This window comes from Zingiber officinale, chromosome 3A (assembly GCF_018446385.1).
Source record: "Zingiber officinale cultivar Zhangliang chromosome 3A, Zo_v1.1, whole genome shotgun sequence".
NCBI classification, from domain to species: Eukaryota; Viridiplantae; Streptophyta; class Magnoliopsida; order Zingiberales; family Zingiberaceae; genus Zingiber; species Zingiber officinale.
The window spans coordinates 62133213-62156995 of NC_055990.1; the positions used below are offsets into that span (position 1 = coordinate 62133213).

The 23783-nt window shown below is 37.1% G+C and overlaps 1 long non-coding RNA gene across 1 annotated transcript; it reads left to right on the forward strand.

Annotated features, from left to right (window-relative positions):
- The first annotated feature begins 20447 nt into the window (after window positions 1-20447).
- Window positions 20448-22983, forward strand: LOC122053795. Its single transcript, XR_006132366.1, has 3 exons — window positions 20448-20689; window positions 20783-20855; window positions 22564-22983. It is a non-coding gene; the product is annotated as an uncharacterized LOC122053795 (long non-coding RNA).
- The last annotated feature ends 800 nt before the right edge of the window (window positions 22984-23783 follow it).

Below are 23783 nucleotides of genomic sequence, written 5' to 3' on the forward strand. Positions count from 1 at the left end.
AGGTTTAACTTGACCCACGGTACTAGTGAAGTTTTTGGATGATAGTACGTTAGGGAAGCTTGGGCATCGCATGTCTAGGAAGATATGGCTTCGACCTGGTGCATTTGGCCAAGTGGAACTGACCGAAGCTACCCTTAAATGGATCATAACCAGTTAGACCAAGGTTTAGTATTAAGTTCAATGGGTAGGACTATTTGGAAACCTCGAAGGCATGATTACTTTAATGAGTTCCTTATGACTCACCATAGCCCAGAAGTTTATCCAAAAAATACTTACCTGTTGAACCCAAAGCTAAACCTGAATCTAACACAAAGTTAAACCAAACTCTTAAATTGAACCTCAATTCATCTCACAAAAATCATAGGATTCCCTGATTGAAAACTTAGATAGGGTGAGATGACTAAGGAATTTAAAATTCAAATTCAAAATTCTTTTAAAAAATCCTTTCAAACTTATTTTAAAAATCTTTAAAACTTAATTTCAAAATTCTTTTAAAAATCTTTTCAAACTTATTTTAAAAATCTTTAAAACTTAATTTCAAAATTCTTTTAAAAACCTTTCAAACTTATTTTAAAAATCTTTAAAACTTATTTTCAAAATTAATCAACTTAAAATTATTTTCAAAATTAAAGGAACTCTAAATGTAGGACTATGGTACCCTAGATCTGGCACTCTTGACCTAACCGGCTATTCTAACTCAGACTATGCCAGATGCAAACTAAATAGAACAAGCACAAGCGGTAGTTGTCAATTTCTAGGTCAATGCCTAGTAAGTTGGTCAAGTAGAAAGCAACACTGTATTGCTTTATCTACCACTAAAGCCGAATATATAGCCTTAGGTGAATGCGCATCACAATTGCTATGGATGATGCATACTCTTAAAGACTATCAACTAGAATATCATAAAACAAAAATTTCAATTGATAATATAAGTTCAATAAATCTAACGAAAAACCCAATTCATCACTCAAGAACTAAACATATAGAAGTGAAGCACCATTTTGTAAGGGATCATGTAGCTAAGGGTGATATTGCACTCAACTATGTTGAGTCAAAATCAAACCTAGCTGACATCTTCACCAAGCCCTTACCTGAACTTGAGTTCAGCTCACTTAGAAGACAAATAGGAATGTGTTGGGTAGAATAAAAATTGCTTTTCAAACTTATTGTCCTATTTCAAAACTGTTATCATTTTAAAAATTTTAGGAAAATATTTATTTCAAAATTCCAATTTATTAGATTTTTCAAAAGTTGGATTTAGCCTAGGCTTTCCCCTTAGAAATCATGTTCCCCTAGACTTAAGCCAGAGCATCTAACAAACACCTAGGTATACATTGCTTGTGCTTGTAAGACATAGAACGGCGTGAGATGCATAGGGTACAGCCTGGACTCAAGAATGCTTATTTCTGTGCATCAATATGAGTCTGAGCGTTAAATACTTTATTAACATTAATCAAGTCAAGTCTTCCAACTCTAGTGAAATCTAGCTGGACTAAATGACTTAACTTGACTAACCAAGTGAAAGTTGTTGCCCTCTAGGCAATCAGCAAGTAATTAAAGGTTAGACATTTGGTGAAGGAAATATTAAGTTTAAGCATGCTTGTACTTTAGGGCTCTGATACCTAATCAAAGCAAATTAATAAATTAACAACTATTTCCCTTGACTCATGCTTGGACTTAAGGACCAACCAACTTAATTAAATTAAATTTTTGTTTCTCCCTCTTCATCCTATAAATTAAAAATTTCTTAAATCCTATGTTTTCAACATTAAGTATTATTTTATTCAAATTAAGCTAAGTGTCTTTTTTTAAGCTCTATTTTCAAAATTAATTGTTTGCAAAAGACTAAGCTACGTATTCATATAGAAACCTTCAATTTTTTTAAACTTAGCCACCCTTCAAATCTAACTTTTTATAAATTCTTGCTAAGCCATTTTCTTACCTAAAAGTATCATTGCTTTCAAAATGTTTTTGCTAAGTAAAAAGAGACTTCAAATTTCTTTAAAATTGTTTTTCAAAATTTAGCTAAAGATATTTCAAAATCAACTAAGTTTCAAAAGTGGCTAAAATCATTCTTAATAGTCTACTAAATATTAGCCTTTTTAAACTTAGTTAAAAATTTTTCTAAAGAAAAATTAAAAATTTCTTGAAACTGGCTTAATTTTTTGATAAATGGCAAAGGGGGAGAGTAGGAAATTCAAAAAGTAAAAATCTAGCTAATTCAAAAAAAGGGGAAGCCCTATATTAAGGGGGAGCTTCACAAAGTTTAAGTGCTAGCTTAAGTTATGCTTTTATTTGAATTTATATACTTAAGCTTACTCACTTAAAATCTTTTAATATATGTATGCATCTATTTTATGCATTTGTTTTACTTAACTTTGAATTTGGGTTGCCATAATCAAAAAGGGAGAGATTGTTAGTGCGAGAAGCATCCAACGATCGAACCTGAGTTTTGATAATCGCAAAGGATTCAAAGTTAAGGTGTATTGTGATCTAACATGCTTGACTAAGTGTTTCAGGAAAGTCCTAACTGTGGTTAGGCAGGCAAAAACCTTAGGGGGTAGTAACCCTAGGTCATAGGGGGTGGTAACCCTATGTGAAAAGTCTTGGCAGGTCGAAGGCTTCAGGCAAAAGTCCTAGGGGGTGGTAACCCTAGGTGGAAAGTCCTGGTGTCGCGAACCAGGTGAAAGACTGGACTAGCCGGGAAGCGGATGTCCAGCAGAAAGTCCGGAAGTTTCGAGTGCTGAGCAAAAGTCCAGGCAGTCTGGAGGACCGGACTGGCATCAGGTAAATCTCCTGAATGGAGTAGGTGAGGACGTGTTCCCTGTAGAGGGAACAATAGGCGTCGGGTCGACCTAGGGTTTCCGGTGGGAAATCCGAAGTCAGACTCGGACAGTCCGGAGACTATCATTATCACATCTATTATGTTTTATGTGCTAACTTTGTGTTGCAGGATATATTTGGGATTAATGTATCTTGCAGGGACCAAAGTGAAAAGATTAACCTCGGATGAATAGTGTCCGAGGCACCTCCATGGAGCTTGGAGGCGCCTCGGGTGCAAAACCTGAGCTGGCTGCAAAGCAAGCTTGGAGGCGCCTTGAAGGAAGCAAAGGCGCCTTGGACAGCTTGATGAAGGCGCCTTAGAGAGGCTAGAGGCGCCTTGAACCTGATAAGGTTCGACCAGTTCAGCCCTTATCTCCGCGGCTGACTCGGCTCATTCAAGGCGCCTTGGTGAACAGTGGAAGGTGCCTTGAACACCCTTTATAAGGGATCTCGACCAGCAGCTCACAATAAGAATTCCAAGCGATCCCTATACGCGATTAGCTGCTAACGAAAGGTTCCCGAAGTGCTGCGACTATTGTCCAACGACCCTGAGCTCTAGAATTCTTATTCTCTAAGTGTTGTCGATATTTTTATTTACTGTTTTAATTTGTACGTATATTGTAATAATTCTCGTGCTTATAGTTGTTGCCCACGAAAAGCGATCAAGGATCGCGAGCCTTCGAGTAGGAGTCATCACAGGCTTCGAACGAAGTAAATCCACTATGTTCATCTGTTTTTTCTTTAATTCCGCTGCGTTTGTTTTTACTCGTACGAATTCGAAAAGTGTGAAAGCCGCGAGCGCTATTCACCCCCCCCCCCCTCTAGCGCGTCTCGATCCAACAGAATCTGTAATACTGTCTTCAGATGTTCAGCATGTTCTTCCGGACTTTTGGAGTATATAAGAATATCGTCTATAAAGACGATTACAAACTTATCCAAATATGCTTTAAACACTCTGTTCATCAGATCCATAAACATAGCCGGAGCGTTTGTCACTCCAAAAGGCATGACTACGAACTCGTAGTGTCCATACCTCGTTCGGAATGTCGTCTTCGGTATATCATCTGCCCTCATTTTCACTTGATGATATCTGGACCGCAAGTCAATCTTGGAAAATACTGTGGCTCCCTTTAACTGATCAAATAGATCATCAATCCTCGGTAAGGGATACATGTTCTTGATTGTTACTTTGTTCAGCGCTCGGTAGTCTACACGCATTCGCATGGACCCATCCTTCTTTACGAACAACACCAGAGCTCCCCATGGTGAGTGACTAGGGTGATGAAGCCCTTGTCGAGTAGCTCCTGTAACTGTCCCTGAAGTTCTTTCAATTCTACCGGAGCCATGCGGTAGGGTGCTTTTGAGATTGGCTGGGTACCAGGGATGAGTTCAATCTCAAATTCAATTTCCCTATCTGGCGCTAAACCTGGCAACTCATCGGGAAACACTTTCGAGTAGTCACACACGACTCTAACTTCCTCTAGCTCTTGATTTCTTTCTTGCTGGGTATTAACCACATGAGCTAGAAACCCAGCACATCCATCGGCTAACATCTTCTAAGCTTTCAGGGCCGATAAAAATTTCTGGGTTCTCTTCTTTGAATCTCTGATGAACTCAAACTTAGACTCTGCCTCAGGTTGGAATAGAACCCTTCACTTACGGCACTCGATGGAAGCACCATACTTGCTCAGGAAGTCCATCCCAAAAATAACATCATAATCAGACATGTTCAGCAAGATAAGATCACTGTACAGTTCTCTGTTTGAAATTTTAATTGGCACAGCTCGCAACCAGTGCGTAGATGTCATTATCTCTCCCGAGGGTAGTGTCGTCAAGAATGGTCTGCTTAGGACCTTCGGGGGTATACCTATTCTTTCAGCAAATACTATGGAGACAAACGAATGGGTTGCCCCAGTATCAAATAGCACAGTTGCATATTGATTAAAAATGCATATCCGACCTGTGACAACAATGGAGGCGTTTGCTACCTCCTCTCTGGTAAGGGAGAAAACTCGAGCATTTGTAGAACTTAGTGGAGCTTCTAATCTACCTTGGCTAATATGAGGACCCTCTAACGCGGCCTGCATCTGGTGTAGCTATGCCTGCTTGCCTCTATATTGCACAGGTTGTGCAGGAGGAAGGTTGATCTTGGTCGGGCAATTCTTGGCCATATGCCCTTCTTGACCACATGTATAACAACCACTTGTGCCCTTGCGACAGATTCCAGGATGCATCTTTTCGTAGGTGGAACATGTGACATACTTAGGTTGCTTGTTTACAGATCCTCCCTTCTTATTACTCCACTGCTTTCTCTTGGAGCTCCCTTTCTAGGTTGATCCATAACTCTGGGGGTTCTGAGTGTCAGAACTCCCTTGACCTTTATTCTCCATCAGTACTGGCTTCTGCTGCTTGATACTGTTCAGATAATACTCCATGATCAGGGTACTACTAATCAGCTCTTCTATAGTCTGCAGTCTATTAATTCCGCCAGCTACATTCAGAGTTATCTCTGGCCTCAGCATCTTGAGCATTAGTCTTACCCTTTCTCTTTCTGTGTTGACCAGCTCGGGACATAGGCAAGCCAATCTATTGAATTTCTTCACGACTTTATCTACTGATAAACTTCCTTACCGGAATTCTGTGAACTCATCGTAATGTTTGTTCGTGACTCGCATATGGAAGAACTCTTCGAAGAACTCAGTCTCGAAGTCAGACCAGGTCATTTGATCTACTTTTCATTTTGTCTTGACTCGTTCCCACCACATTCTTCCATCCCGAGTGAAGCAGAAGGAGGCACACTTAATCTTTTCTACCTCCGGCCAGTCCAGTAGGTCCATTATACTCTCCAGGGTTTTGAACCATGCTTGAGCATCCTATGGTTCATTGGTGCCAGAGAAATTCTCTGGTTTCAGTTTTTGCCACTGGATGAGGTATGCTTCTTGCCACACCACCTTTGCTGGGGCTATAGGTATAACAGATGGTACTTTAGCTATAGTAGGTGTTACCATATTGACTTTCGGTGGAACCACAGGGAAAGCTTCCTGGTTAGCAGTTAGGGCGACAATAACCTACTGTTGCTCAACCACTTGTCTCTGAAGCTGAGCTACTACTTCTAAAAGGTTGGGTTGTGGTGTAGACTCATTTTCCCCTTGTTGAGGTTCATTAACCCTCGGCTGTCTAGCTGGTCGTCCTCTAGCCATTCTACATATCATAAACCAAAACCAGTGAAAACATACGTCAGCCACTCCTCATTCCTACTTGTTATAATTACTACTTTCATCTATAAGCATGTTGAATCTTGACAAGCATTTCTCACTAATCATAACAAAATAAAATGCATAAAAGTTGTGAGCAGATACTTTCTTACTTGGGAGCTATAGGATTAATACTTGCTGTGTGTGTGACGGAAGGATGGAACCGCTCTGATACCAAACTGTAATGACCGCCATACTAAAACTCTAACTTAGAGCACGGACGTTATTTATTTTATATATATATATATATATATATATATATATACCTTCTAAGGAGATTGTTATTTGTACTTTGCTCGATTCAGAAATCTAGTTTGAATTTGTTTCGACTATTAAGCAGCGAAGCAAAGCTGAGAGGAACTCTATAGTTGCTAAGGGGTCTGGGACGTGTGACCCTAACCAGTCCTATGGCCCTACCCGTGAAGGGCATGCTATGGCCGTGTGGTGATGACCGGCCATGTGACCTCACCAGACCCAAGTTTGGGCACGGCCGTGTGTGCCACACGGCCGTGTAAGGCCTCCCCTACTAGAGCAGGGCATGACCGTGTGGCTTCCACACGGCCGTGTCACCTGGGAAGTGAGGAAGAGGGGCACGGCCGTGTGGCTCACACGGTCGTGTCACCTCGACTGTGACGAAGGGGTGCACGGCCGTGTGAGCCACACGACCGTGTCATCTTACCCGAGAAGAAGAGGTGCACGACCGTGTGCTTCACACGGTCGTGTCACCTTGACCGAGACCGAGACCAAGAGGAATGCGCGGCCATGTGAAACCACACGGACGTAGCACCCTGGCCGAGAGGGAGCAGGTGATGGCCTTGTGAGTTCACACGGCCATGTCACCCTGGCCGAGAGGGAGCAGGTGAGGGTCGTGTGAACCCACACAGCCATGTCATGGGCCGTGCAGGGGGTCGCTCACAGCACTACAAAGGAGGTTGGTTCTCCCCTTTGTACTCCCTATTGGCTTACCGTTCTCTCCCATTTCTTTAGGAAGAGTCTTTGACATGCTAATTACATACAAACTGTCAATTTCATCATACATAATTCTTAATAGTATTTTTATACTATGCAGGATAAGAAAATAGGTCCATCAGTACCAAAATCTAACATATTCCATGCACTAACAAGTTCCAAGATCACTTCCCACTATTCCGTCACACACACCAGCAAACATTGCTCCTGCTGCCCCTCCTTACTCGAGCTTTCCTTTACATTTATCCGAAGTATAAGGAAAAGTAATCTATAAACAAACGCTTAGTAAGTATCATCTACTCACAAAACAATGCATTAAAAAGGGAAAACATGCTTTGTAAAACTGCTTGAGGGAACACAAAATATGCACTCAATAATTACTCATGCTAAAACCCATAATTTGGAAATACGTACATGACATGTATTTTTAAATAGACTCATCATGCAAACATCAACATTTTTAAATAGGATTATCATGAGACGTCAACATAAAACCATGCTTGTATTGAAAACAAGTAATGAAAACCATAAATCTTGCCATACAATAGAGTTCATCAAAACTGCTCCTTATAGTCTCTAATTCCCAAACTTAAGAATGCTTTCACTTAGATAAACAATAAACTTGGGAAAACTTCATATTATGTACTAGTGAAAATAATAATCAACTTGCTTTGGGCCCGACATTGTACCATTTTACGTGCATCCTTAATAAGATTCGAGGTAGCTAATCCCGAACCTATTAAGGTACTACTAGGCGATCTAGGGGCCTAGGGATGATCTAAGAGCCCACCCATGGACCTTGTGTGCAGTACATGTCATCTTAAAGTAAAATACTTTCTTTTTAATACTTCTTTCTTATACTTACACTAACTCGTCATTTCAACAAACACCTGGTGTGCACTTAATCCCTCACACTTATAGGGAAGCACCTTGGGGCACTTGATTATGCTTCTTAGTCCCAAAACTCAATGGGAAGCAAATCCAATACTCTAAACGTGCTCTTAATCCCAAAACTTTAGAGGGCATCTTACAATCATAACATCTATCTCCTTTAACATACATAAAAACATATCATGGCATGAATCCTCTTTTAACTTACGTAGATACATACTACAACATGCATTGACGAAGCAACTTATACCACAGGTGAGAAGTACTTACTTCTTTTCGCTAGATCTTACTGTTATAGAGGGTGTAGGGAAGAAAATCCTCTCTTGAACGCCTTAATCTAAAAAAAAAACCTTTTCAGCACGTACTACTTCCTTGGGAGAGACCCTCCCTTTAGATTCTCCTCTTGAAAACCTTAAGAATTGAAGCCTTAGGGTTCCTTAGCCGAAACTTGAAAGGGGGTAGAAGAGAATTTCGGCTAGGGAAAGGAAGAGAAGATGAACTAGGGTTTTCTCTCATCCATCCCCTTTTATACTAAGTGGAAGTTGAAACATCTCCTCCCACAAAATCTGCTTATAAGGAATTGCTTCCTATTGCCAATGTGATGTTTTACCACCACCTAGTGGCTACTTAAACTAATTTCAAGTAAGGGGTCTAGGGTTCAATCCTCGCCCAGGCCATTTATGATTATATTTTTATTTCTTTTTCTCTTCTTCTACTTCTTTTTGCTTTATTTAAATAGAGGAAATTTATGGGTGTTACAGATAGAATTATAGTCCTTAAGATAATAGTGGCGAAAGAAACTATAAACATAATTAGCGTATATGCACTATAGATAGGATTAGATAAAGCTACCAAATCAAAGTTTTGGGAGGACTTAGATGAAATATTACAAAATATTCCACCAAATGAAATGATTTTAATATGAGGTGATCTAAATGAGCATGTCGAAGTGAAAAATGAGGAATATGAGAGAGTACATTGGAGTCATGGGTTTGGAACGAGCAATGAGGAAGAGAAACCTATATTAGATTTTGCGATAACATATGACCTTATATTAGCTAATACATTTTTTAAGAAAAGAGAAGAACACTTACTCATATTCAAAAGTGGGAAAACTAAATCATAAATTAACTTTCTTATGGTTAGGAAGAAGGCTAGAAAGATTTGTAAAGATTGCAAAGTCATCCCTAGAGAAAGCTTAACTACCCAACATAGGTTAGTAGTGTTGGATATACGCCTCAAACATATTATCAATAGAAAGAAAATATATACAATTCCTAGAATTAAGTGGTGGAAGTTAAGGATGGGAAGCAAAATATATTTTAGGAGAAGTTAGAAATACAAGCATTAGGTGAAATATACGATGACTCTAATGCAACATGGGATAAGATGGTATCGAAGTTGAAAATAATAGCTAAGAGTGTAGTTGGTGAGTCAAAGGGGCATGCACCACTAAGTAAAGAATCTTGATGGTGGAATGAGAAAGTACAAGAGAAAGTGAAGGAAAAACAAAAAACTTATAAGGAATTATATATTTGTAAGAATGAGGAAAACTTAAAAAAATATACAATAGTCAAGAAAGAAGCTAAGAAAGTAGTGAGTGAAGCAAAACATGAAAATTTTGAACAATTATATCAAAAATTGGATACAAAAGAAGGGAAAAGAGACATTTATAGAATAGCTAAAGTGAGAGAAAGGAAAACAAGAGATCTTAGCAAAATAAAATATATTAAAGATGAATGTAATAGGGTATTAGTAAACGATGGAGAAATAAAAGAGCAGTGGAAGAGGTATTTTTATCAACTTTTTAATGAAGGTTTAGGTGACCAACTTAGCTTAGGTAATTTAAGTAAGTCAAATGAGCATAGAAATTTTAATTTTTAACGTAGAATTCAAACTTAAGAAGTAAAACAAACTTTAAATAAGATGCATAATGGAAAAATCATTGGACCAGATGATATTCCGATATAGGTATGGAAGTGTTTAGGGAAACAAGGTATTGAATAACTTACAAAATTATTTAACATGATATTGAAAATGAAAAAAATACCTAATAAATGGAGGATAAGTACTCTAGTTCCCTTATATAAGAACAAGGGAGACGTACAAAATTGTGTAAACTATAGGGGTATTAAACTAATGAGTCATACTATGAAACTTTAGAAAAAGTAATAGAAAAAAGATTAAGTAAGGAGCCCATAGTGATAGAAAATTAATTTAGATTCATGCTTGGAAGGTAGACAATAGAAGCTATGCATCTTCTAAGACAATTAATTAAAAAATATCGTGAGCAAAAACAAGATCTACATATGGTATTCATTGACTTAGAAAAATCTTATGATAGAGTCCCAAGAGAAATTATATGGAGAATTTTAGAAAAGAGAGGTGTTAGCGTAACATATATTGAACTAATTAAGAATATGTATGAGGATGTAATGACCAGATTAAAGACTTCAGGCGGAGTAACTGAAGAATTTTTAATACAGATAGGGTTACATCAAGAATCAGCTCTAAGTCTCTATCTTTTTGCACTAATTATGGATGAACTCACTATGCACATTTAAGACACAATACCGTAGTGCATGTTGTTTGCAAATGATATTATTTTGGTAGATAAAACACGTGAAGGAGTAAATGCTAAACTAGAATCTTAGAGAGAAACACTAGAAGGAAAAGGTTTTAAGCTTAGTAGATTAAAGACAGAATATATGGAATTTAAGTTTAGCAATATTAGAAGTAATGAAACAATTGTTAAGAAAGGAGAGGACGAGTTGCTAGGAACCGAGAGATTTAAATATTTAGGATCATTTTTACAAAATGATGGAGGGATTGAGAGAGATGTCTTACATAGAATACAAGCAAGATGGATGGAATGGAGGGGAGCATTGAGTATTTTATGTGACCGTAAAGTACCTCTTAAATTTAAAGGTAAGTTCTATAAAATCACAGTTAGACCTGCTATGTTATATAGAGCTGAATGTTGGGCTATAACTCGAGCACATGAGCAAAAGATGAGAGTCGCAGAGATGAGGATATTAAGTTGGATGTGTGGACATACAAGGATCGACAAAATAAGAAATGAGAGCATTAGAGAGAAAATCGGAGCTGCATCTATTGAAGAAAAACTTCGAGAGACATGTTTAAGATGGTACGGACATGTACTTAGATGACCAATAAATACTCCAGTTAGGCAATGTGAAACTATGATAAACATGTATATCAAACGAAGAAGAGGAAAACCAAAAAAGACTTGGTTAAAACAATAAAATAAGATAAAATTTATTTAAATATAGATGATGATATAATAGAAGATAGAGCTCAATGACGTAAAATGATTCATATAGCCAACCCCACCTAGTAGGAAAATACTTGGATGTTGTTGTTGTTGTTGTTGTTGTTATTGTTGTTGTATTATAAAGATATATAAATTTTTTTTGTTCCAACAAATAGTATAAGAGTCATGGTCCAAATCGAATGTCATGGGGAGTGACCTTGAACATGTTGGTTGGTCCTAGGAAGATCGTACCGGTTCCACTGTATAAAAATTTTGTACAAGTGCCAAACCTTTCCTAAACAACCTATTGTGTTTTTTAGAAATTAAATTAGGAATCGCAAACGGAACTTAACATTATTGATTTCAAATTTAACTTATCTGTTCTTAATGGTTTAGACTTAGATCGCAAGCAGAACTTAACACTATTGATCCAAGTCCGACCTATGTTACAAAATTGATTAAATATTTATTTCTAAAATCGACTCTCAGGTCAAACATGGTGAGGCACTAAGCCTTTTTGGGTATAGGATCATCCACCACTGCCTCGACAAAGCCTTTTAAAGAAATTTAATATTTAATTTCCTAAAATAACATTAGGTTTAACCAAAAAGAACAATTGAATCACAAATTTGAAAAATAATAAAAAAACACAAACTCGAATATCTAATCCGAAAATCTAGAATCATATGCATCTTGTGTTTGGAATTCATACAAAGAAAAACTAGTATGATGCAGAAAATAATTACTAGTTATACCTTTCTTTGTATGCAACGACCTCTTGATCTTCTACCGTATTCCTCTTCTTATTTTCGATGTCGTGTGGGCGACGATCTACCGAGATGAGAACCACCCAAGCTCATTCTTCTCCAAGCTAGTTTCGGCCACCACAAAAACTCCAAGAGATGTGAGGTTCGGCCATCAACACCAAGCTCCAATGGATGCTAGAAACAAAGCCTCCTTTCTCTCCTTCTTCTCCAAGCAATATCCGACCACCTTCCAAGCTCCAAAGGATGAAGAGTTTCGGCCAAGGAGAAGAAAGAAAAAGGAGAAGGGAAAACTTAGAAGGGCCAGCCACACCACCAAGGAAGAGAGGGAGGAAAAATAGAATAGAGTTGTTAGCCATGAAGCCACCCCTACCCCCTTTTTTATAATCCTTGGTCATGGTAAATAAGGAAAAATTAAATAAAATCTTCCTTATTTTCTTTGCTATGAAAAGGAAAATTTAATTAATTAAAAACAATTCCCTTTTCTTAAATCAAGTGGTCGGCCACCTCATAATCCCAAACAAGGAAAGTTTTAACAAGAATTAAAACTTCCTAATTTATTTCCAGAAATTTTAAAATAAAAATTTCTTTAATAATTTATCCCTTCATGGTTGGTTATAAAAGGAAATATATAAATTAAAATTTCTCTATTAAAACATGTAGATGATTTCAAAAAGGAAAGTTATCTTTAAAATTAAAATCTCCTTACAATCTACAAATAAGGAAAGATATCAAATCTTTTCTTAATCTTTTCTAGAAACTTATAAAAGGAAATATTTAATTTTAAACTCTCTTTTTAAATCATGAATATAGTTACAAAAAGGAAAGTTTTATCAAAATTAAAATCTTCCTTTCAATCTACAAATAAGGAAAAATATCAAATCTTTTCTTAATCTTTTGTAGAAAGCTATTAAAGGAAAGATTTAAATTTTAAACTCTCTTTTAAACCCATGGAATCCACATAAGAAAATTTTCAAAAAATAAAATCCTTTTAATTTTATTGTGGCCAGCCACCTAGGCTTGGACTCAAGCTAGGGCTGGCAACCACTTGGTTCATCCAAGGATTAACTTGGCCGGCCCCTTGCTTAGGCTCCAAGCAAGGCTTGGCCGACCACCTTAGGATGGGTATAAAGGTGGGTATAGGTGGGTATAATACTTTATAAATAAGAGGCTACGATAGGGACCGAGAGGAGGAATTGGTTTAGGTCTTCCGATGAAATTAAGTTTCCCGTGTTCGCCCCGAACACCCAACTTAATTTCATCAATAATAATTCATTCCACTAAAGAACTATTATTGAATTACCTCACCAATCCCAAATTACATTTTAGGCTCCTTCTTATTATGAGTGTGTTAGTCTCCCTGTGTTTAAGATATCGAATGTCCACTAATTAATTAAGTTACTAACAACTCATTTTAATTAATGTCTTAGTCCAAGAGTAGTACCACTCAACCTTATCATCATGTCGGACTAAGTCCACCTGCAGGGTTTAACATGACAATCCTTATGAGCTCCTCTTGGGGACATTATCAACCTAGATTACTAGGGCACAGTTTCCTTCTATAATCAACAACACACACTATAAGTAATATCATTTCCCAACTTATCGGGCCTATTGATTTATCAAGCTAAATCTCACCCTTTGATAAGTTAAAAAAATAAATACTAAATATATGTGCTTGTTATTATATTAGGATTAAGAGCATACACTTCCATAATAACTAAAGTCTTGTTCTTTTATTAAGTCAGTACAAAAAGAACTTACCTTAAATGGTCCTGCTCAATACACTCAAAGTGTATTAGTGTAATTTTATAGTTAAGATAAATAATACCAAATTACACTACGACTATTTCAATGGTTTGTTCCTTTCCATCTTAGTCGTGAGCTACTGTTTATAATTTATAAAGAACCGATAACATGATCTTCTGTGTGTGACACCACACACCATGTTATCTACAATATAAATTAATTGAACAAGTACACTTAACTTATAAATGTAGATATTTGACCAATATGATTCTTATTTCTACGTAAATGTTTATACAAAAAGCTAAGCTTTTAGTATACATTCCAACAGAACAAAGTTGAAGGGAGGCTCGAAATAGGTCAAGAGTAATCAGATACTTACGGGGAGGCCTGGAGTAAGTCAAGAATGACCAGATGCTTGCGAAGAAATCCATAACAAGTCAAAAGTGGTTATATGCTCAAGAGAATGTTCAGACTATGAGAGTAATAGTGATCCTTCATTTGAGGAAAGGATTATTGGAAAAACAATCAAAGTCTCACATTGAAAAATCATGAAAAAGATCATGGGTTTAAAAAGATAAAGATATTTCCATTGATATGAGGTCTTTTGGGTAAACCTCAAAAATAAATCCATAAGGGCTTAGGCCCAAAGTGGACAATATCATACCATTATGAATATATGTAAATTCTTTTAGTCTCAATAGTTACAGAGGATGTCACCGCCATAGGGACCTCACACACACCACCTCCCCTGCTGCAAGCATCGTCTCCTCTCTCTCTCTCTCTCTCTCTCTCCTAGGTCCAAGCCGCCTCTAATGACTGTCGGCTTTGTAGCCAACCCCGCACTTCTAGTGGCTACTGTCTACACCTCCAGCGACCGACGCCACCCTCCGACACTGCCTTTAGTGATTGTCGGCAAGCATGCGACAAGGAAAAAGGTAAAGATGGTTCTAGGAGAAGAACTTATGCCTACACAAGGAGAAATAAAATCTGAAGAAAAGGATGAAGTGACTCAAGTTGAGGAGGAGCAAACAGAAGATGAGACATACTCAACATCCGAAGAGGAGAAGGATGAAGAAATTTCATCCATAGTGTGGATGAGGAGACATCCTCAAAGGTTGAAGAAGAATCCAAGACAAGTGAAGAAGAAGAAGAAGAAGAAGAAGAAGTCTTGGAAGTCAACCTAGTGAGCATCTCCACCGAAGTGAAGTCAAATGATCATATCACTTGCTTCGGGTGCAATGAGAAGGGACACTACAAGAGTAGGTGTCCAATGGGTAAGAAGAATGTAACTCCTAAACTCATTCAAGTTAATTTAAATACTAGCAAGGGTTGTAGGAATGAAGAAGCCCAAAGGAGGAGAATGTGCATTAGATGCTTCACGTGTAGGGAGAAGGGCCACTACCACACCAAATGCCCCAAGAAGAGATAGATCAAGAAGCTAGTACATTGGAAGATGTGGGAAAAGAAGTGGAGGAAGAATGGAGTCTCATGTTAAGAGGGAGCTCCAAAGGTAAAGGGTAAGGTAAACCCTAATTTAAATTTGAAGTCAAATTTAAACCCCTCCATGCATGCTAGAAATAATTGTCATTATTTACCCATGCATAATTTTAGTTTTAGATATCATGATAGGATAGAGTTAATGTAAATCAAAACCCTAGGAAATTTATGCATGATAGACCTAGACAACTTAAACTCTCATTACTTAAGGAGAAGAAGGTAATAGAGAACCAATGCATTAATCCCAAGAAGGGGAGACACATGCCTAGGAAAGGTAGGTCTAGAAATGTCTAAGGTGGGCATATCAACTCTAGGGTTAGGGACCTAGAAAAGGAAAATCAAGTTTTGAAGGCAAAGCTTGATAAGTTGGAGAAAACGCTAGAAAGATTCAATGTTGGATCTAAGGGTTTAGGTATGGTGTTGGGTAGCCAAAGACCTAACAATGATAGATCGGGTTTGGGATACCAATCTAATGTCTCCAAAGCTAAGAAAAAATCTTATGCTAAGGTTGCATATGACTATAGCAAGGAGAATCCAATAAATGGAAAGAGAAAGCCATTTAATAGTAAGAAGAAGTTAACCAAGGACAAGGTGTCCAAGGTTAAAAAGGTTAGGTTTGTAGGCCAAGTGTCACCGGAGGTGCATCAATGTGGCCTGGCTATTGTGGAGGAGTCACCTACGGAGGTGGCTAAGACTAAGAGCTCTAGAGGGAGCTCTAAGAGTTAATTTGGGGCCCATGGTCAATGGATCTCAAGTGGATTTTACATGGGAGTCTAGAGAAGCCATGGAGTGTGCCAAATGGTTTGGAGATGGACTTGAATCTCAAATCTAGGGAATTGACACACATAAGATGTGTTTCATGCAAGGAAATATGACATTGGGGTCATATTGCATGATAATTAGTTTTGGATGTATAGATGTCATATAAACCAATGCTAGGGATGCATTGTGGGTTAGTATGGGCAAATACATCAAGAGGAAGTCAAAACTAGGAATTTAGGTCAAGATTCAATTGAACTTTTTAGCTAATTTTGTGTTTTGTGTTAATTTTGGGATTTGTGATAAATATATTTTTATATATATTTTTTCCAAGTAGATATTAATAAAATAGACCTCTCCACAAAATTTGAGAATTTTTGGAGGTCTGTGGGATTTCTGGTGTATTTCTGAAGTTGGTCAGAAAAGATTGATTTTTGCAGAAATAGGGTATCAGTCGACTGGTGTAGTTACTAGTCAACTGGTAATAGTGTTTTTAAATACAAAATGTCTATGTAAGTTTATTTCAATAAGGGCAGTCAACTGGTACTTCTGGCAGTCGACTGATACCAGTCTGAAATTATTTTCAGCACTAGATTTTGACCGAGTCAGCTCGTATATGTGTATGAGATCCATGGGGAATAAATACACGAGTTTAGGGTCAATTTGATGATCAAGTTTTCAACAATTAGGATATTATTGGAGTTTTTTAATGTTAGGCAAACGGGGAGAAGTAAGGTTTAGTTGGGAAAACCTGAAAATACCTTTACGGTGGGAAATTCCTAGCTCAATGGGGAGCATAGGTGTAGGGAGAGCCTTGGGATAGGTTCCAATGCATGGTGCATGGTGCATTTTTGTTTCGGCGGTATAAGTCTAAGTGTATAGCCTTGGAAACGTAAGTTCATTTGGCGGTGTAAGTCCAAGTGTGTATCCTTGGCAACGTAAGTCCATTCGGCGGTATAAATCCAAGTGTGTAGCCTTGGCAATGTAACTTCATTCGGCGGTGTAAGTCTAAGTGTGTAGCCTTGGCATCATATGTCTATTGTTTTTAACATGTTTATTTACTATTTGTTTTCCCTAACTTAAATATATTGCCAACCATCAAAAAGGGGGAGATTGTTGGAGCAATCCCAATGGTCCGTGCGACCATGTGTTTTGGTGTTTGGGCAAAGAGTTTAAATTAGGTTTACCCTTGTATTTAATATGTGTATTGTATATGAGTGTGCAGGTTTGCAGGATACACATATGACTCAGGTTGATGGCTTCGGGTCCGGTGAAGGATGGAGTATCCGAGGGACCGTGGACAAAGCAACAAGGACAAGGGCCGAAGGAAGCGACTTCGAGGCATACGTGAAGGATGAAATTGGGGACGAGCTGTGGACTTGGATGCATCCGAGGGACGAGAACCAAAGGAAGTAGGCTTGAAGGCTAAAGGTTAAAGCTACAATAAAGGGTCTAGTGACTCGTGAGGGTATGAGTGCATAAGAGATTGTACTCAAGGTAAAATCCTAAGTTCAGGATTTTACTGTAGCAGTACTGTAGCAGTTTCTATAGCAGTCGACTGGTATTTTCATCAGTCGACTAGTGTAGTTGATTGGACAGTCGACTGGGAGCGAACAGAATGCTTCTGTTCGCTCGACTAGTGTGGAATAGTCGACTAGTACTTTTACCAGTCGACTGGTATCGAGCCATTGGGATATAACGGTCGAATTTTCACATAGGACAGTCGACTGATGGTTTTAGCAGTCGACTGATGGTTTTCCAACCCGCGGCCTATATAATCAAGCCTTGAGAGCTTGGTTAAGGTTGACGAAATTAGTGGTGATAAACCCTAATTTGTAGTCTACTAGTTCTCAAGTGCTTGTGAATGTTGTGGTGAGGTTTCTCCATCCACAAGGAGCGACTTGAGATAGCCGGAGTTTGGTGGGGGCTAATCCACCGACAGATAGGGATCGTTCACCTTACGGACAGCCGTGGAGTAGGAGCCATAATCTCCGAACCACGTAAACGAACGTGTTAGCTTTCTATTTGTGTTTGTTTGTATTTCCGCTGCATAACTAACAAGTGTAGGAAGAAGTGATCAATTTGGGAGCGTTGTCTATCCAACCCCCCTTCTAGCCGGCCACCGATCCCCTACACCTTCTTCAACCCACAGTGCATGTCACTTCATCGACCAGCATTGCCCCGCCTCATCTCCCCTCTCCACATCAACACCAACCCCATCGCCCCACAACGCACGTCACTTCACTAGGCAACTCTGCCCCGCTGCATCTCCCCTCTCCATGCGGACGCCAACTCCGTCGCCCCACAGCATACGCCATAGCATCACCAGCCAGCATTATTGCGCATATCCCCTCTCACCCGTAGCTCTTCGTCTCATCCAACGCCCGCTGCCTCCAGCGTAGCCCTCAACCGCCACTCTCCGAGATACCCCCCTCGCCCGTTGGGATGCCACTTCTAGTGACTGTCGCCCTTCTCCAACAGGTTGCCAAGCCCTATTCATCATATCTGACCTCATAGCAAGCCGCCACTATACTTCAGCCTTCGTGCCAATCCGCCCTTCAAGTCGTTCGGTCTTTGCGCCATTGTGTTGTGTTCTGGCCTTTGAGCAGTTGTTATATTCTAACCTGCTTGTTGTTGTCATATTTTCGCCTGTATGCTGTTGTCATATTTCGGCATACATGTTGTTGTCGTATTCCAGTTCTGTGCCATCCTCCATCTCCGTACCACCTCAGACTCCACGCCATCGCCTTCGGATTCATGCTGCATTCGACTCTACGCTATCGTCTCCGACTCCGCACCATCGTCTTCGGCTCCATGCTGCTTCCGGTCCGTTCTTGCAGGCTTGATATGCTTTATATTTAGTCATTTCATTACAATACTATATATTTTCTTCATTTCTATCACCGGAGCCTTACTCGAGCATCAAAGGGCTAGATTGGGGTAGCCCTCGATCTGTTTTCTAACAACCTTATAGGCATCATTGACCGAAGACTTTTGGACACCCTCGATTTTACTCTCTTTGAGGGGTCCAATGATTTAGTCAACATAGAAGACAACTCATCACTCCTGCTCCCTCAGGGTCATAGAGACTTGATCAACATTCCAGCCATATCATCTTACGATCCATCCTTCTTAGTTTCCGGACGGGATCACTATATATTATTATTAACAAAATATAATAAATTATATACATAATTTTTTAAAAAATCATTATATTATGTTATTATATTAAATATAAAGATAAAAGAAAACGGAAGCCTTATCCTTTTTTCAATGATCTCAATTAGCTCCGACAATAAAAAAATGGTAAAACAGGAACTATTCTTGTTGAAGAGGAAGAAGGACTATAAGTATTGTTGGTTGGCTGAAAAAATAATAAAAAGAAGAGAAGAAGGATTGCTGTTCTTGAGAAGAGAATGAAGAAACGAGAGTTATTGTTGGAGAAGGAGAAGAGAAAATAATTAAATTATGATTAGAGAAAAAGGGAGAAGGTATGAAGAGTGGCATAGAGTTGATTGTGAGTGGGTGGTGAGAAGATATGGTGGAAAGAAGAGAAATAATATAATAAATTTTTTTAAAAGTTTGATTCGATCATAATTTGATAAAATCAAATTTAAATTAATCTGGATTTCAATTAACACGTAGTAAAAGATGATTCGGTTGCTCTAATATTCTCATTAATTTATCTCTAAATTAATACTACAGAGATAAATTATGAATAATTATTAACTATTAATATAGATGATCAAAATATGGAAAAAAGACATATTTAGATGTATTGAATTTTAATCTTAAAATTTTATATGATAATATCTTACATTTTAATTATCACATTATTCCGAAAGGAACCAACCTACTTTTTATCTTTATATGATAATATCTTACATTTTAATTATCACATTATTCCGAAAGGAACCAACCTACTTTTTATCTTTATGTGACTCCAATTCAATTTTTAATCAGTAACTTTACATCGTACTTGATGATTCAATTTGTTATTTATTTATTTTATTAAAAATTCAATAATCAATAAAATTTATACAGAAAATTAATAAATGTATAACCAAAAGTATATGGATATTGAGATACGTAAGGGATGGGCCACAACTATGAAGTATTGATATTTTTTAAAAATAATAATAATAATAAAAAAAAAATAGATAAATTAAATCGTCCAACACTAAATACAGATAGTAAATTAAAATTAAATTGGATTGGAACTAAATTTATTGAGTAGTTATAGAGATAAAGATTATATTGGTTTGAGATGGATTGATTTAGAATTGATTTAATTAAATTATGATTGAATTAAGGATAAATTTGCCCTTAATTAAATTTAAGATTTAATTTAGTTTGATCATTTAAAATGAATTAGTTTATTTTTAATAAACCATGTATGCACAGAGTCGGCGCATGCCATCACCATGCCTCCGCCCATCCTCCTCTCCCTTTTCTTCTTTATTTCTTCTTTATTTCCCATTTCTCCTTCTCCTTCTCCTATGGAAATAAAGGAAAGTTGCATCTTTTTCCCTTCTCTTCTTTTTTCAAGTATAAGAACTCTCTTGTTATTCTTCTTTCTCTCTCTAATAAGCAAGAAAGGCAGCAGTTGCTATCCTCTCCCGACTACAAGAGCAGCAGCTCTCCTCTTTGCTTCTTTCATTATTTTTCTAACCAGTCATAGCCGCCAAGCCCAACCAGAGCTAGCCGAGGTCACCTATGAAAAGGAGAAAGATTTTCCTTCATTTTCTTAATATTTTAGCAGTTTATCATTTGAATTGTCTTTTTCTCTTGGCGGATAGCAGGAAAGCATCTCTCTTAGGATTCAAGCAATCATGATATTCCCCTTTGTCCAAATAACCACTCCAACTTTAGAAGGTATATTTTATTATAATCATTTTCCATTTAGGTCAGTTAAATGGTCTCATATAGGAATTGGAGAATATTATGAGAAAGTAAGATCAAAAATAATCTTTCAATTTTGAATTGTAGATAATGTTTGAATTTGATATTATTTTTATTAGATATTATTTTGATTATTTGAATTATTTTTTATATTATGTTTGGATAATTTCTATCCTTTAACTCATTGTAGATTTTTTTACACGAATAAATAGGTAAAATGGAATATATATATATATATATATATATATAGTAAAATGAGTTAAAATAATAAAATCATTATAGAGTAAATAATTGATATTATTTCCTATTCATATATGAATTCATATGAGAAATACTATTTTTTAAATTAAATAAATATTCTGACTTGCTCTTTCATTGGTAGCTGTACTTGTATTGCTTGACCTTTCATGCTCTTTTATATGTTAGATGTTGATACTTATATCTTCTTGATTTATAACTTTACCTATGAACCCTATGAATATTCAAATGAATGAACATACTTCATATGAAGTTGGCTTAGATTGGTCCTTTTGACTAACCAATAAGGTATGAACTTGAATTTAACAACAGTAATAAATGGAGAAAATGACACTCTAAAAGTAAAAACTCTGAACCTAACCATATACCAAAGTACATGACCGTACACATGAGTCATGGTGGTGTGATGTAGCCCGAAGTTAGTATTTATTTCCATGATGACGTTTTATTATTGTAGTCTACTGATGATTTAGCTCATATGTCAGATGACATATGACATATTACACTCTAAGGATACTAGCTCTCGTGATTTACTTCTTAGTTAATTTATCATATTTAGACTATTATTCTATGGAAGAAGGTGAAACTTGATACTTATACATGTTGATACTCATATGTTGTATGACATTTACTCATGTTGATATTATACTATGGATGACCTATATACTTGTTGATTAAATACTAACACTTGAGAATTTAACTGATGATAACATATGAGGATAAATTCTAATTCCAACATACAAATGTTAGATGATTATAAAAATATATTTATGTATAATTTGAGAACTTAAATAAGAACTTAAAGTTTCAATAAGAAATTAAGCTTCTTTGACCTCTTAAGCAAGATTAAATTCATGCACATATTTTCTTATTACCTACCTTAGCTATTTGGCTTATTGTCTTCTCCCCTTAGCCTGTAGTATTATAGGAATAGCCATCATTTTGATATTATAGTTGATTTTAGCATTATATAGAGTTTCTTAGAGATCTCAACTTGCTGATTCTTGGTTTGTTTTATTTTTTTTCATTGTATTTGTGTTTTATTTCATATGCCTTTTTATCTATATCATTTTTTTTACTATGAAGAATATGATATATACATTTGATGATTTTTTTGTTATTCTATTTAGATGCTTCTGAGGTTCTCTTTTATTATATTGTCACTGAGTAGGGTACCTCCTGGTGTGCAAGAATTACACCCCCAAGAAGTGATAAGTTTATTAGTATTAGAGCATGGTTTGTGATTTATGTTCATGGGTTTCAACTTTTTTTAGGATTTTTGTTTTTTTTCCTTTTGTGATTTTCGTGTAAAGAAATGTTTATGCAAGTCGAGTTATATCTCTAAGCTATAGGATTTAAGGATCCTTCATCGATAATTATCTTGATTATAATTGGTTGTTGAAAATTTTATTTGATTTTGTAGGAAATGCAATGAGGTGGACTTACCCATGGTCAAGGTTGGGGCAGTAGTCATGCTCATAGTCGCAGATATGGTTACAATGGTGGTAGTGGCTGAGGTAGTGGTCGTGCATATCGACGCGCCTCTACTTCTCATAGGATTGATCATGGTTTGGATGAGGCACCTCTCTCCCCATCTGAGATAATACCAAAAGCTTAAGTTGGTATTAGTGTTAGAGCTGGTGGTCACCTAGAGGATAACCTCATCTTTTTGAAGCTCATGTAGTGAGACCGGTATTTCCCACAACATCCATTATCATGGAAAAGGCTTGTATTCTTTTGCTTGCTAGTTCAACAAAGAAATGTTTGTTAGTATTAGCCCTAGTACCAATTATGAGATGATTGTAAAGGGGCACATTATTATATCATATTTCATTATAAATAAAAAGGCAAAGTTGGTTATTATATTTATTTCAGTTCAGTGCCGATTGAATAAATATAATAATGTCCTTGGGTAGTAGGTTCTTATCTATAGTCTATCAATTGGTTGAATTGATAGTGAGATATTGTAGAGAAGAACACTACTCTTAACTATTCCTAGTCGAGCATTAATATACAAGGACAATATTAATGCGTTGAGACTAACATGTAAGTCAACGGATGACTTGGATCTCACAAGTCATGGATATGAGATATCAGGTTGACACATGGGTATATATTAGAGAATATATACTGAATGACCCACCATGAGAATATTTCATGGATCATTATATGAGTATCATAAACATTCTCATGTGACTATTGGTATGAATAGTCCTTAGACCTGAAGTCACTATAGTTCCCTACATAAGGAGTTGTGTACTTTGGTATCGCCAAACGTCACCTGTAACAAGGTGGACAATAAAGTCGATCACTCACTGGGTATGCAATGAATTATGCGGAGGGATGCGAGTGATGTAGATGGGATCTATCTCTTCCATATGATGGAAGCGATATCTGTGGGCCCCTTGATTAGTAGGACATAAGAAAGCATGGTCATGCGCAAATGAGTCAATATGAGATATTGAACTTATTTGATTGAGTCTGTCTACTTAGAGATCAAGAAACATAAAGGTTGATAAGAGGATGACACGGTCTATGCCTCATTGATCAACATAGATATCAAGGATAGAGGGATAAAGTCATACAAGATAATAGCCACGGACAGGTTAGGTCGGATCTTGACCTTCTCGTCACTTGGGTAGC